The sequence below is a fragment of the Oryctolagus cuniculus genome, chromosome 16 (assembly GCF_964237555.1).
Source record: "Oryctolagus cuniculus chromosome 16, mOryCun1.1, whole genome shotgun sequence".
Taxonomy (NCBI): Eukaryota; Metazoa; Chordata; class Mammalia; order Lagomorpha; family Leporidae; genus Oryctolagus; species Oryctolagus cuniculus.
In genome coordinates this window covers 28,016,533-28,031,093 of record NC_091447.1, presented here as the reverse complement: position 1 = coordinate 28,031,093, position 14,561 = coordinate 28,016,533, and the positions used below count along the sequence as shown (strand labels likewise).

The 14,561-nt window shown below is 40.8% G+C and overlaps 1 protein-coding gene across 2 annotated transcripts in view; it reads right to left on the bottom strand.

Moving 5' to 3' along the window:
* Window positions 1-14,561, bottom strand: part of LOC100352503 (probable G-protein coupled receptor 141) — a 45,561-nt gene that overhangs the window by 18,250 nt on the left and 12,750 nt on the right. The window lies entirely within an intron of this gene.

Genomic DNA, 14,561 nt, shown 5'->3' with positions numbered 1-14,561 from the left:
GAAAAGTAATTAAGAGGCCCACTCACTAATCTCCAAAGCCAATAAATGTTTGAAAAGCAGCTCATCAGATTTCAATGCAATAGAAAAACAAAACTTCATTAAAAATTTAATTACCGAAATTTGATTTGTCTTAAAGTAAGTTCTGAGCCCTTTTCTTAATTTCTTTAAATTTCTGGAACTTGAAGTCCTTGACTTCCCCCATTTGATATTAGAAATCATACTGAGAAATTGATAAAGTAGGCATTACCCACCTGCTCCGCCCTAGAATTTCCATCCTAAGGATTTCCATGGGCACCGGGACCTGGTTTCTGTGACTGCTTGCTGCTCTGTGCCTGCAACCCCACAGAGTGAAGCCCTCCTTTGGAAGTGTCAGACTTACATCATGATGCGCATTTCTTGTGCCTGCCTCCTGCTGGCTCTCAGTTCACTTCCCAGCGCCTTCTGTTTCTCCATCCTGCCTCAGCACCACCAATTCCCCCTCACTGCAGCCCTCCTTTCTCCTAATTCAAGAGCCTTGGGGTGCTTTAAATGTACTTCTTTAATCAAAGAATTCCAAGAAGGGAAGTGATCATGTCACTAAAGTGATCATTCTTCAGTTTCAACTAATTCTCAGCCTCCCTTTTATTTTAAAGTTTATTTATTTAATTTTTACTTATTTAAAAGACAGAGTGTGAAAGAGAGAGAATCGCCCATCTGTTGGTTTACTCCTCAAAGCCTGAAACAGCTAGAGCTGGGCCAGGCCAATGCCAGGATCCAGAAACTCCTCCCAAGTCTCTCATGTGGGTGCCAAAGACCTGAGTACTTGAATCATTACCTGCTGCTTCTCAGGGTGCGTGTTAGCAGGACGCTGGATTGGAAACACAGGCAGAACTGTATCCCAGGTACTCTGACGTGGGATGTGGGCTTAACCCACTGCACCGTGATATCTGCCCCCTCAGTCTCCTTTTTTGGTATGCTGCTCAGCTCTCTCGGAGCTGTACATTCTAAACGCAGCCAACATGAATGCTAAGATTAGAAAGTTTAGTCCCTCTTACAACAGTGACTCATGACTCAGATGTGTACGGCAAAGTGTGAGTGTCAATATTTCTGAAGAAAGGAACTGAGTCACTAGAAACATTTGGTCCTCCATACAAGAAGATGAGAACACATTTGTCCATTGTTAAACACCATGAGAGCCACTGAGAAGTTAGAAAGCCTGGATGAAGCTATTGAGCATCAATGTTGGATGAGGAAGAAAAGAAAATTTTTGTACCAAAAACTTATCACTGAATCCAATGGTCAGATAAGATGGCCACTTTGCACCTGCTCCCGCGTGGGATACCAGGAGAAAGCACCTGGCTCCTGGCTTCAGATTGGTGCAGCGTGCCGGCCGTAGTGGCCATTTGGGGGATGAACCAAGGGAAGGAAGACCTTTCTCTCTGTCTCTCTCTCTCTCTCTCTCACTGTCTAACTCTATCTGTCAATAAAAAAAGATAGCCACTTGAGGTGCTATGATTTGACAATGAGAAGTCTTTTGCAATCGTATCTTACTTCATCTCAGCTCACACAGACTTCCCCTACCCTCCAACAACAGAACTATCTTGTGATAGTGTTGGTTGTCAATCAGCCAACAGCGTTTCTTCCGGGGCCTCTGTTTCTGGACTATCAGACCTACTGAGATCCTGTGGATGTGCTGAAGTACGAATTGCCGTGTTCTGTATCACAGCCTCTCCAGTCTATAGAAGAAAGTTAAGAACAGCTAAAGAAATTCTACATATGAACAGTGAAAGTTTACTCTTCATCCATTCAACAACACTTTTCTGCATCCTCCTCATAACATTTATCAGGGCAGTCTAAGACAGAAGAGTGTTACAAATCTGAGCCCTGCTTGAGACACTACATCTTCCAATTCTATGCTGCCAATGTGTATCTGGATCTTACTAAAGCTCTTTAGTTAAGGTTTAGTGAGCCAGAAAGATCTTTACATTCTCCATCACTCTTGTGATCTCAGAAGATCCAAGACCTCAGTGGATGTAGAAGGGGTTCTAGTTCTAGTTCATTTCTCATTCCTGCTCAGGGACAATGCCAACCAGCAACTTTTTCATGAGGCTCCACGAATGGGAGTTACTCCTTTGTCTTAAATCAGGCTCCCCCATATAAATGACTTTCCAATCCACATTTCCCCCTGAAGTTTCCACTGGAATCACTATTAACTTTCTTCATATAATGACCTAACCATAAATATATATGTTAATTTGCATATTGACTGACCATTTTCTTCACTAGATTCGAAACTCCGTGGGGGAGATTCTACCATCAGTGTGATGCTGAGTACACAGTAAATACAAAACATTCTGTTGAATATTTGCTGCATTTTAGACTTTAATCACAAGTTACTAATTATAAACATGTTAATGATGGAGGCTTTCAATATAAATGACTTATTTCCATCCAGAGTAAGAAAGGCTAAGGAAATCACTTCCTAGTGTATTTATTACACAATTATACTGTGGATATAATACAGATATGTTTAGCAATTGTATTTGTGATTAATGTGGGTAATTGTATTCAGTTGTGTGTTTGGCTAGCGGGTGTATAAAGATCATTTAGTAAGGAATGAAGGGCACAGAGTGAAAGGACGCCAGGGCTGCCATTGAAGAGCCTAGAATCTGGTGAAGGAGACAAGTGCATGTGGTAGAAATGCACGAGGTGGTGCCAGGAGAGCATGGCGAGAGGAGAACAAACCAACTGGGAGGAGGAGCCATCAAGGAAGACTTCACAGGAGAAGGAAGCTTAGGAATGAAACTGAAGGATGAACCAGATGTGGTAGGAGGAACAGGGAAGAGAGAAACAAGGAAGAGGCAAGAATTGTCAGGGAGCACAAAAGGCAGATCCCACCCGTTGAAAGGTTGCTAGATGAACCATGTAATCTCCTCTGATATGTGATGAGATGTATGAATCAGCAAGTATTCAACTTCCACATGGACTTTGATGATCCAAGCCAAGTTTTCAAAGATATCCTCAATCCACTTAAGTTATTGGGCAAAGAGGAATTTCAGTAAGAAATATATTTGTAATTCTATTTTATGGGTTCTGTTTTACATCATATGCTTTGGAAGAAAAATGCATAGATTCTTCCTTTCATGGATTCCCTGATGATATATTTAATGTATTTAAGCAACACAGTCAGTTTAAACCTTAGTAGAAAACACATAATTAGCAAAGCACACCTGTCATTACAGACCACAGGTTTGAACACAGCCTTACTCCCTTTAGATCACATCTATTATGAAAAATTGAGACATGTTGGCTAAGAAAACTCCACATAAAAGGGCACTTCAAAATGTCATAGAAAGTGGAATTAAAAATAAATCCATTTTGCTTCCAAAAAAAAAAAAAAAACCTGGAATCCATGCATATGATGGGCATTCAGAAAACTCATGAAAATGCACAGTTTGAAAATTTTTTGCATCAAAATCAACTTACTTTTTAAATCAGCTCTTCCACGAGTTTTCTGAAGTCATTCCTAGGAACCTTAGACAGAACTGGCCCCTTTGCAAAGCTCACAACATCCAGGACCCTGTGGCAGACATTTCATCCATCTCCAGTCTGCAGAGGAAAACTCTCCCCTAAATATTCAGAAACAAAGAATTTGAGTGGAAAACTCAGTGGAAAATTCACCTTCTTTATGCTGAGGGAAAGACAAAGGCTTATGCACTGCTGTACACTGGTTTCCCAGGCAAACAGAATTAACTCCTCAAAAGGGTTCAGAGGGGCCACTCCCAGCATCAAGAAATGATTCTTTGCAAAGAAGGAGGGACCTTTCTCTGAAGGGAGGAGAGAACTTCCACTTTGATTATGGCCTTGTCTAAATAAGGTTGGAGTTTGTGATCTCAAGAGGCTTCCATAGCCTTGGCAGCTCATGACAAGAGCCTTGGGTGATGACTGATGTCATAAATAAGAGTGTCAATTGTTAAATCAACAACAGGAGTCACTATGCACTTAGTCCCCATGTAGGATCTCTGTCCTTAACGTGTTGTACTATGCAAATTAATGGTAAAACTAATCTTCAAACAGAACTTTATACTTTGTGTGTCTTTGGGTGTAAACTGTTGACATGTTTACTTAGTGTGTACTAAGTTGATCTTCTGTATACAAAGATAATTAAAAATGAATCTTAATGAAGAATGGGATGGGAGAGGGAGTAAGAGGTGGGATGGTTTGCAGGTGGGAGGGTGGCTATAGGGGGAAAAACTGCTATAATCCAAAAGTTGTACTTTTGAAATTTGTTTATTAAATAAAAGTTTTAAAGAAAAGAAAAAAAGAAATGATACTTTGGACTACACCTTCTTGGTTTTTTCACCATTATTATTGGAAAAACTGAGTTGAAAGGAAACAATGAAATAAAGTAAATTTTGTTCATTGGAGCCCTATTTGTGCTACTAACACCCTCAACATAATTATTCCTCTAGTCTGTCTGGGCAAGCTGCTCCCCAACAAGGTTTCTGTTTCCTGTGACACAGTTTGAATAAGCAGCATAGCACACATGGCCAAAAAAGTTGTTCGCAAGCACTTCATGTGCTAAGTCATCTTTTACCTCATCCAAGAATTTTCCATTGTTCTTTCTCAAAAGTCTTTCTCCTACCTTAACAGTTATGCCACTTTTATATAACAACATTCAAGTTTTGATTATTGCCGCTAGTTTAGTTCCTCTATCTTCATAATAAAACATAGATATGCAAGGCAGGAGCTACAAGAGTATTTCAGAAGACTTAGAAAAATGGAATTAAAACATCAATTTTTTTTGCTACATCTAATTTTTAAATGCATGCAACCATTTTCCTAATAGATATTTCCTACAAATTTTTGAATCATATACATGATTTCAAAAATGCTTTGTACTAAGATAGCTTATTCGTAATTGAGGTTTTTTGTAAGTTATTTGAAGTTATTTTCTCTATTTAATTCTTTTCAGTCCCCCTCCCCCCATGGTTCTTAGTGATACTGTTATGTTTGGTTCATTAAAAGAATAGGGCTGTAGCCGGCGCCGCGGCTCACTAGGCTAATCCTCCGCCTAGCGGCACCAGCACACTGGGTTCTAGTCCCGGTTGGGGCGCCGGATTCTGTCCCGGTTGCCCCTCTTCCAGGCCAGCTCTCTGCTGTGGCCAGGGAGTGCAGTGGAGGATGGCCCAAGTGCTTGGGCCCTGCACCCATGGGAGACCAGGAGAAGCACCTGGCTCCTGGCTCCTGCCATCGGATCAGCGCGGTGCGCCGGCCGCAGCGCGCTGGCCGCGGCGGCCATTGGAGGGTGAACCAACGGCAAAGGAAGACCTTTCTCTCTGTCTCTCTCTCTCACTGTCCACTCTGTCAAAAAAAAATAAAAATAAAATAAAAAAAAAGTAAAAAAAATTAACTTTAAAAAAAAAAAAAGAATAGGGCTGTAGACAGTTGGGCCTGCTTGTTGTCTCAGATTTTCTCCAAGTTCCAAAGTTGACTCCAGAGATAGAAATTTAAGCTTGGATTAAGCAAAAGTGAGCTATACATCACACCTTCACACCTCAACCCTAATCAGTTATTTGTTCAGAATGGACATAAAACCTAAGATGGTCCAATCAGAATGAATTTCAGGACTGTTTATTAGAATACGGGACAAAGGTAAATTTTCTTATTTTAAATAGTAGAATGTGTATATCTGAGTGTTAAAAATGCAAAAGTCGGGCCGGTGCCATGGCTCACTTGGCTAATCCTCCGCCTGCAGCACTGGCATCCCATATGAGCGCCGGTTCTAGTCCCGGTTGCTCCTCTTCCAGTCCAGCTCTCTCTGTAGCCCAGGAGTGCAGTGGAGGATGGCCCAGATGCTTGGGCCTGTGTCCGCATGGGAGACCAGGAAGAAGCACCTGGCTCCTGGCTTCGGATCTGCGCAGCGCCGGCCATAGTGGCCATTAGGGGAGTGAACCAACGGAAGGAAGACCTTTCTCTCTGTCTGTCTCTCTCTCACTGTCGATAACTCTACCTGTCAAATAAATTTTTTTAAAAATGCAACAGTCACATTACTGTTACAATAGACATCAATATATTAATACACAACTTATACCAATATTTTGTGGCAACACTTAGGTATCCGGAATAGGAATTGTTTCAGTATGAAAGAGAATGGGAAGCAAATCCATTACCAAATTTTCTGCTCATTAAAGTCTGCACACACACAAAATCATTAATTAGAGTTCTACCCAGTTCACATTAACTAAAAACAACATTGTTTCTTCATCTGCAATATGGGACTAGTAATAACATAAACTAGGCAAATCACCTAGCATGGGATTGGACCCTGAGCAGCTACTCCATAAATATCGTTTCCCTTTCCTTTCCTCTACATCTAGAGCAGTGTTTCTTTAAAAATATAAGAAAATACCTGAAATATATTAATGCCCAACAATTTATCTTTCCCCTTTCATGAGGATAAAACTAAGGCAAATTGGGGACTTGCTGGTTTCTCAGCAACTCCTAATGCTTGAGACACAGATTAATGGGAAGCTTTGTAAAGAACCTAACATCCTGTTTCTACACATTAAAGTAACAAACCGTGGCGTAACAGTGGTTGCTACAGAAATGGTAGCTCAGAAGAGCACAAAGGAAAATAAGCTCTTGGTTTCTTGGACCACACCTTTACAATAAAAAGCATTTGCTGTAAAATTAAGATAGTGTAAAGGAATGAACTCTAATTTGCTTTCTTCAAGGCTATTTAAATTCAAATTCACTTGAAAATTTTCATATTATTTTTTAAATTGTCCAAGAAGTTGGATAACCAGCAGCTGGTTGACTAGAGTCTCAGGAGCACAAAAAAATTCTATTTCAAATCTAATACTTTAAAAACTATATGACTGCATAGTAACTATTCTCTACTAATTTTTGTGTGAGGAGCACCTATTTTATTATTATTCCCAAATTCTTCTAGAATTTTCTAGCAAAATATAGTTCTTTGGAGTCTAAGTTAACTGACTAGGCTAGGAGGAATATTGTAGACAACTATATTTTTGATTACAATGATTAGATGTAGTAATTTAAATGGCATAGGAGAATAATATACTCAGCCTGAGTTCCAGCCCATCAAGTTACTGATTATGTAAATATCTTTGTTCATTTCAAAATGTTAGTCCCATTAGCTTCATTGAGAATAAAACATATGGGGCTGGTGCTGTGGTGCAGCAGGTTAAAGCCCTGGCCTGAAGCACCAGCATTCCATATGGGCGCTGGTTCGAGTCCTGGCTGCTCCACTTCCGATCCAGCTCTCTGCTATGGCCTGGGGAAGCATTAGAAGATGGCCCAAGTCCTTGGGTGCCTGCACCTGTGTGGGAGACCCAGAAGAAGCTCCTGGCTCCTGGCTTCGGATCGGTGCAGCTCCAGCCATTGCAGCCAATTGGGAAATGATCCAGTGGATGGAGGATCTCTCTCTCTCTCTCTCTCTCTCTCTCTCTGCCTCCCCTCTCTCTGTGTAACTTCTTCAAATAAATAAATAACTCTTTTTTAAAAAAAGAGAGAAAATAAAACATAAAATGTGCCTTGTCAAACCCATGGGCTCTGAAGAGAGTACAAAGGGATCCCACTAACATATGGCACCAAGTTATCTAGCATAAAACTGACTCTTCACTATATTTCAAAGGAAGATCTAGAAATCAAATATGTGTATGATTGGGGAGGATGATGAAACAAAAGACATGTGAAAGATATATTCTTCCACCGGCGCCGCAGCTCAGTAGGCTAATCCTCCGCCTTGCGGCGCTGGCACACCGGGTTCTAGTCCCGGTCGGGGTGCCAGATTCTGTCCCGGTTGCCCCTTTTCCAGGCCAGCTCTCTGCTGTGGCCAGGGAGTGCAGTGGAGGATGGCCCAAGTGCTTGGGCCCTGCGCCCCATGGGAGACCAGGAGAAGTACCTGGCTCCTGCCATCGGATCAGCGCGGTGTGCCGGCCGCGGCTGCCATTGGAGGGTGAACCAACGGCCAAGGAAGACCTTTCTCTCTGTCTCTCTCTCTCTCACTGTCCACTCTGCCTGTCAAAAAATAAATAAATAAAATAAAAATAAATAAATAAATAAATAAAAGAAAGATATATTCTTTCAAAAAGCTGGATTTACAACCAAACAAAATCATATTTGAATTCTAATGTTATTACCATGTTAGTCTCAAGCAATTTTCCTAACCTTTGTTTTTTAAATCAGTTTTGTTTATGTAACGGGAATTAAACTATTAATATTACAGAATTGTCGTGAGCCTTAGAGATGACAACAGGAGAGATAAAGGATACAGTCAGGGTGTTTATGTTGGGAGGTTCTTAATAAATAGTATATTAGGAGGCTGGTGTTGTGGCACAGTGCACTAAATCCTTGCTTGCAACTCTGGTATCCCATGTTGGAATTGCTGGTTCATTTGCCAGCTGCTGTGCTTCTGATCCAGCCCCCTGCTACTATGCCTGGGAAAGCAGCAGAGGACGGCCCAGGAATCTGGGCCCCTGCCATCCACCTGAGAGACCAGGATGGAGTTCCAGGTCCCTGCCTTCAGCTTAGCCCAGATCTGGCCATTGTAACCACTTGGGGAGTGAGCCAGCAGATGGAAGGTCTCTCTTTCTATCACTCTGCCTTCAAAATATATTAAATGTCTTTAAAAAAAATAGTAGCTAAGATTACACAGAATATTCATGGAGAGAAATAATGGTTCAGTTGCAGAAAAATCTAACTGATGGAAATTTTAGAGTGATTTGAGGTTCTCCAGCAATAACGTTGAAGACAGTATATATTAAATATGGTTGAGCAATTGCAACACAGAGTCAGAGAATTTTAATTGAATAATAAGGCTCAATCAAATAATTCTACCATTGTATTCAACCATGTGAAACACAGAAAAATAATTAGAATATAGACAACAGTATACAGAAAGAAATAGGAACAATCTGAAACAAATATGGGCATATTGGCTGAGGTTTTTTTGAATAACTTTTCTGTAAATATTGTAAGCATTATAAGCGAGCATCATAGTCCAATGATATTTTATCTACGTTTTATGTAGTAATGTTTCACTTCAGTGATATTATAGTGTATATATTTGTGTTGGGGCGTTATTTTTCAATTCTTCCCCCATCCCTGTGTGTACAACCCCCTACCACACCCCTTTGTTTCCTAACATGTGACCCGTAGCTCCCCCTGCAGAGGCAGATTGTATTTCTGCTCCTTGTGAGTTTGTGTTGGGCCAGGTGATTTGCTTCTGTACATAGACGAAGGTGGAGACGACCGCGTGCCAGTTTCCAGCTGAGGCCTTGGGAGCTGTGATTCTGTGCGTTCCCCCGTGACTCCCTCATTGCCTAAGAAGAGCGTGTTGATGTGGATATTTGCTCTTTCTTGTCTGGAACGGAAAATTGGCTTCTCTAGGGTACCTACTTTGGGAAATAACTCCCTGTTCAATAATGTCTAAACACATTGTATAGTAAATATTCAGGGCCAGGAGAGGGATACAGGCAGAGGCTTGGGATTTCAGAGAAAGAAATCAAAAACAAATGAATCAGACAGAAAGCATTCTCAAAAAAATGATGAAAGATAGTTATATTCGATTTTCTCTTACCAAGAAGGAATCGTGATTAAATCCAAAGCCACCAAAGGCAGCATTACCAGCGGAGCATTCCCTAGGTCATCAAGGTCTCTAGATTCTCCATTTGGAACCATCATGTTGGGCTCTGCAGACTTTGTGAACAGAGCGTACACTGTGGAGCAAGTGCTGAGAGTGCAGGCCTGTGGGACACGCAGCAGGCATTCAGCAACTGTTCTCTCAATAAAGAAAGAGAGAAGAAAGAGAGGCAAGCTGACAGGCACCAGACACTTCAGTCTGTGCTCTCTGCTCTCCTGTGCAATACCAAAGCCTCTCTTACCCTTCAGTGCTTACCTTGACCACTCGGAGTTACTTATGATGGTCTGATCTTTGACCTTGGAAGGAAATTCCTAGTTAACACTTTACTGATATCTCATGTCTTCTTGACTTAAATGAATTGTGTTGACAAGGTAAAGTGACCATATCAACAATGGTTTTCAAATAAGTGGAAAGTAAAACAATGACAAGATCTTTTTCATCTACAAAACAAGTGAATTGAAACAGTATGGCAATTTCAAAGATGGCAAAAATGAGGTGACACTATTTATTAGAGTGGAAATTGGTAGCACATTTCTAGCAATCAAATTGGCAATGGGTGGCATGCTCAGAATAGCAATCATACTCTTTGGGGTAGTAACCCTCTTCTTGGAATTATGAAGAGCAATACCAACAGTACATACAAAATACACTCTAGAGAAAAGGAAATTTGTGAACAGCAAGTTAATTAAATTATACTGCACTCATAGGATCTCCTACGTCATTAAAATGCTTATCAAGAAAATTAAATAAAATCAAATAATTTTGAGACTAAATAATGAAGAGAATATTTAATATATACTGTGATATCTTCTATATAATCTGAAAATATTTATTAAAAGTTACTATATCAGGCCGGCGCCGCGGCTCAATAGGCTAATCCTCCACCTTGCAGCACTGGCACACCAGGTTCTAGTCCCGGTCAGGGCACCGGATTCTGTCCCGGTTGCCCCTCCTCGAGGCCAACTCTCTGCTGTGGCCAGGGAGTGCAGTGGAGGATGGCCCAAGTGCTTGGGCCCTGCACCCCATGGGAGACCAGGATAAGCACCTGGCTCCTACCTTCGGATCAGCGCGGGGCGCCGGCCACAGCACGCCGGCCGTGGCGGCCATTGGATGGTGAACCAATGGCAAAAAGAAGACCTTTCTTTTTTTAAATTTTTATTCAATGAATATAAATTTCCAAAGTACAGCTTATGGATTACAATGACTCCCCCCACCTGTAACTTCCCTCCCACCCGCAACCCTCCCCTTTCCCTCTCCCTCCCCCCTTCCATTCACATCAAGATTCATTTTCAATTCTCTTTATATACAGAAGATCAGTTTAGCATCAATTAAGTAAAGATTTCAGCAGTTTGCACCCACATAGAAACACAAAGTGAAAAATATTGTTTGAGTACTAGTTATAGCATTAAATCACAATGTACAGCACATTAAGGACAGAGATCCTACATGAAGAGTAAGTGCACAGTGACTCCTGTTGTTGACTTAACAAATTGACACTCTTGTTTATGGCCTCAGTAATCACCCTAGGCTCTTGTCATGAGCTGCCAAGGCTATGGAAATCTTTTGAGTTCACCAACTCTGATCATATTTAGACAAGGTCGTAGTCAAAGTGGAAGTTCTCTCCTCCCTTCAGAGAAAGGTACCTCCTTCTTTGATGACCTGTTCTTTTCACTGGGATCTCACTCGCGGAGATCTTTCATTTAGGTTTGTGTTTTTTTTGTTTGTTTGTTTTGTTTTTTTGTTTTTGTTTTTGTTTTTTGTTTGTTTTTTTGCCAGAGTGTTTTGGCTTTCCATGTCTGTAATACTCTCATGGGCTTTTCAGCCAGATCCGCGTGCCTTAAGGGCTGATTCTGAGGCCAGAGTGCTATTTAGGACATCTGCCATTCTATGGGTCTGCTGTGTATCTCACTTCCCATGTTGGATCATTCTCTCCCTGCAAAAGGAAGACCTTTCTCTCTGTCTCTCTCTCTCTCACTGTCCACTCTGCCTGTCAAAAAAAAGTCACTATATGAAATACTGAGCATGCTGGGGACTGGTGCTGTGGTATAGTGGGTAAAGCCACCACCTGTGGTGCTGGCATCCCATATTGGGCACTGGTTTGTGTCCCAGCTGCTCCACTTCCAATCAAGCTCTTGGCTAAGGCCTGAGAAGGCAATAGAAGATGGCCCACATGCAAGGGCCCCTGCACTAGCGTGCGAGACCCAGAAGAAGCTTCTGTCTCCTGGTTGCAGATCAGTGCAGCTCTGGTCATTGCGGCCATCTGGGGAGTGAACCAGTGTGTGTTAAGACCTCTCTCTTTCTCTCTCTCTTTCTCTGCCTCTGCTCTGTAACTCTGCCTTTCAAATAAATAAATAAATAATCTTTAAAAAATATTGAGCATGGTTGCTTTGGGCAATTGACCCATGAATGAAGCTTCTTTCTTTCTGTTTATTTTCCAATGTATTCTAAATTTTTTGTAATAAAAGAAAACTATTTTCATACTCATAAAATATTTAAAATTACAAGTTCTTCTAATATTTCTCCACTATGCAAAATTACTCTATATTTCTTAATTATCTGATGATAATGAAACAAAACAGGCCTACACACATTCAAAGTAGGACTGTCACTTAAGCATCTATAGATGGTTTTCCTTGGCTCAGTTAAAAATATGGTTTAATAACACCTCCATCTCAGCATTTAAAAGAAAAATGAGACATTATCTATGAAAAAAATCTATAAATTCCTTTGAATCCTTAGTTTCCTATGGATTCAATGTTGAGAAGGCTTGAGTGAGACATCATACTGGATATGCATTGTAATCTATGAAATATGAAAGGTAGTCATTATTATACACTTTTTCATGATACTTTAAGAAAGCATTTGAATTTTGATATCTTGGTTGCTATACCACTCTTGGTGGCTCTTGCAAAAATAAACTAATGGCTGTGCAAGAGAAGAACCCTGCCTGCATGGGACGAGTACCCTGCAGCTGACTCCTTCTCCCTCACTCGTTTCTTCAAGTAATCTGCTTTCAGGCTAAGGGGAATCCAAAACTTCTGCATGTACAACATGATATTACTGCTTTCAGATTTGATGCAATTGCTCATTTTTAAGTCTTACAAGGCCAGCTTTAGCTTTCATTATTCTCTGAAAATGGTATCTTACTTTGTTAGTACTTTCATTAAACCATAGAGGAAGACATGTGTCTTCCTAATACAAAAATATATTCAGGAACAACTCTCTGCTTAATTAGAATGCAGGCTGTTTTCAACCAGTCTTGTTGTCAAGGAATTTTTCAGAAGTACTGACAGAACCACACACTGGATTCAGAGCCCAATTCAACAACTTAATTGGTCCTTAACCTGGGTCCAACCATTTTTCCTCATTATGTCTCAGTGTGGTCACTTATTAAGTTACATCTTTAACTCTGTTGGGCTGCTGAGATGGTTTATTTTTTTTTTTTAATCTTTTATTTAATGAATATAAATTTCCAAAGTACGACTCATGGGTTACAATGGCTTCCCCCCCCATACCGTCCCTCCCACCAACAACCCTCCCCTTTCCCACTCCCTCTCCCCCTCCATTCACATCAAGATTCATTTTCGATTATCTTAATATACAGAAGATCAGCTTAGTATACCTTAAGTAAGTATTTCAACAGATTGCTCCCACACAGAAACACAAAGTGAAAAATAATAGATGATTTTTTTAAAATGATGATGAAATCAGATCAGACCTATTGTCATGTTTAATCCCAGTGAGAGTCAAGTTGGGAATTGAAAATTTCTTTTTTTTTTTTTTTTTTTTTTACAGAAGATCAGTTTAGTGTACATTAAGTAAAGATTTCAGTCGTTTGCACCCCCATAGAAACACAAAGTGAAATATACTGTTTGAGTACTCGTTATAGCATTAAGCCTCAGTGTACAGCACGTTAAGGACAGAGATCCTACATGAGGAGTAAGTGCACAGTGACTCCTGTTGTTGACTTTACCAATTGACACTCCTGTTTATGGCATCAGTAATCTCCCTATGCACCAGTTATGAGTTTCCAAGGCTATGGAAGCCCCTTGAGTTCTCCGACTCTTATCTTGTTTAGACACGGTCATAGTCAAAGTGGAGGTTCTCTCCTCCCTTCAGAGAAAGGCACCTCCCTCTTTGAAGACCTGTTCTTTCCACTGGGATCTCACTCACAGAGATCTTTTTGCCAGAGTGTCTTGGCTTTCCATGCCTGAAATACTCTCATGGGCTTTTCAGCCAGATCCGAGTGCCTTTAGGGCTGATTCTGAGGCCAGAGTGCTATTTAGGACATCCGCCATTCTATGAGTCTGCTGAGTATCTCACTTCCCATGTTGGATCACTCTCCCCTTTATTTATTCTATCGGTTGGTGTTAGCAGATACTAGACTTGTTTATGTGCTCCCTTTAATCTTCGTCCTGACACCATTAAGTTATTAGAGAACATTGGAGAAACCCTTCAAGATATTGGCACAGGCAAAGAATTTCTGGAAAAGACCCGGGAGGCACAGACAGTCAAAGCCAAAATCAACTATTGGGATTGCATCAAATTGAGAAGTTTCTGTACTGCAAAAGAAACAGTCAGGAGAGTGAAGAGACAACCGACAGAATGGGAAAAAATATTTGCAAACTATGCAACAGATAAAGGGTTAATAACCAGAATCTACAAAGAGATCAAGAAACTCCACAAAAACAAAACCAACAACCCACTTAAGAGATGGGCCAAGGACCTCAATAGACATTTTTCAAAAGAGGAAATCCAAATGGCCAACAGGCACATGAAAAAATGTTCAAGGTCACTAGCAATCAGGGAAATGCAAATCAAAACCACAATGAGGTTTCACCTCACCCCGGTTAGAATGGCTCACATACAGAAATCTACCAACAACAGATGCTGGCGAGGATGTGGGGAAAAA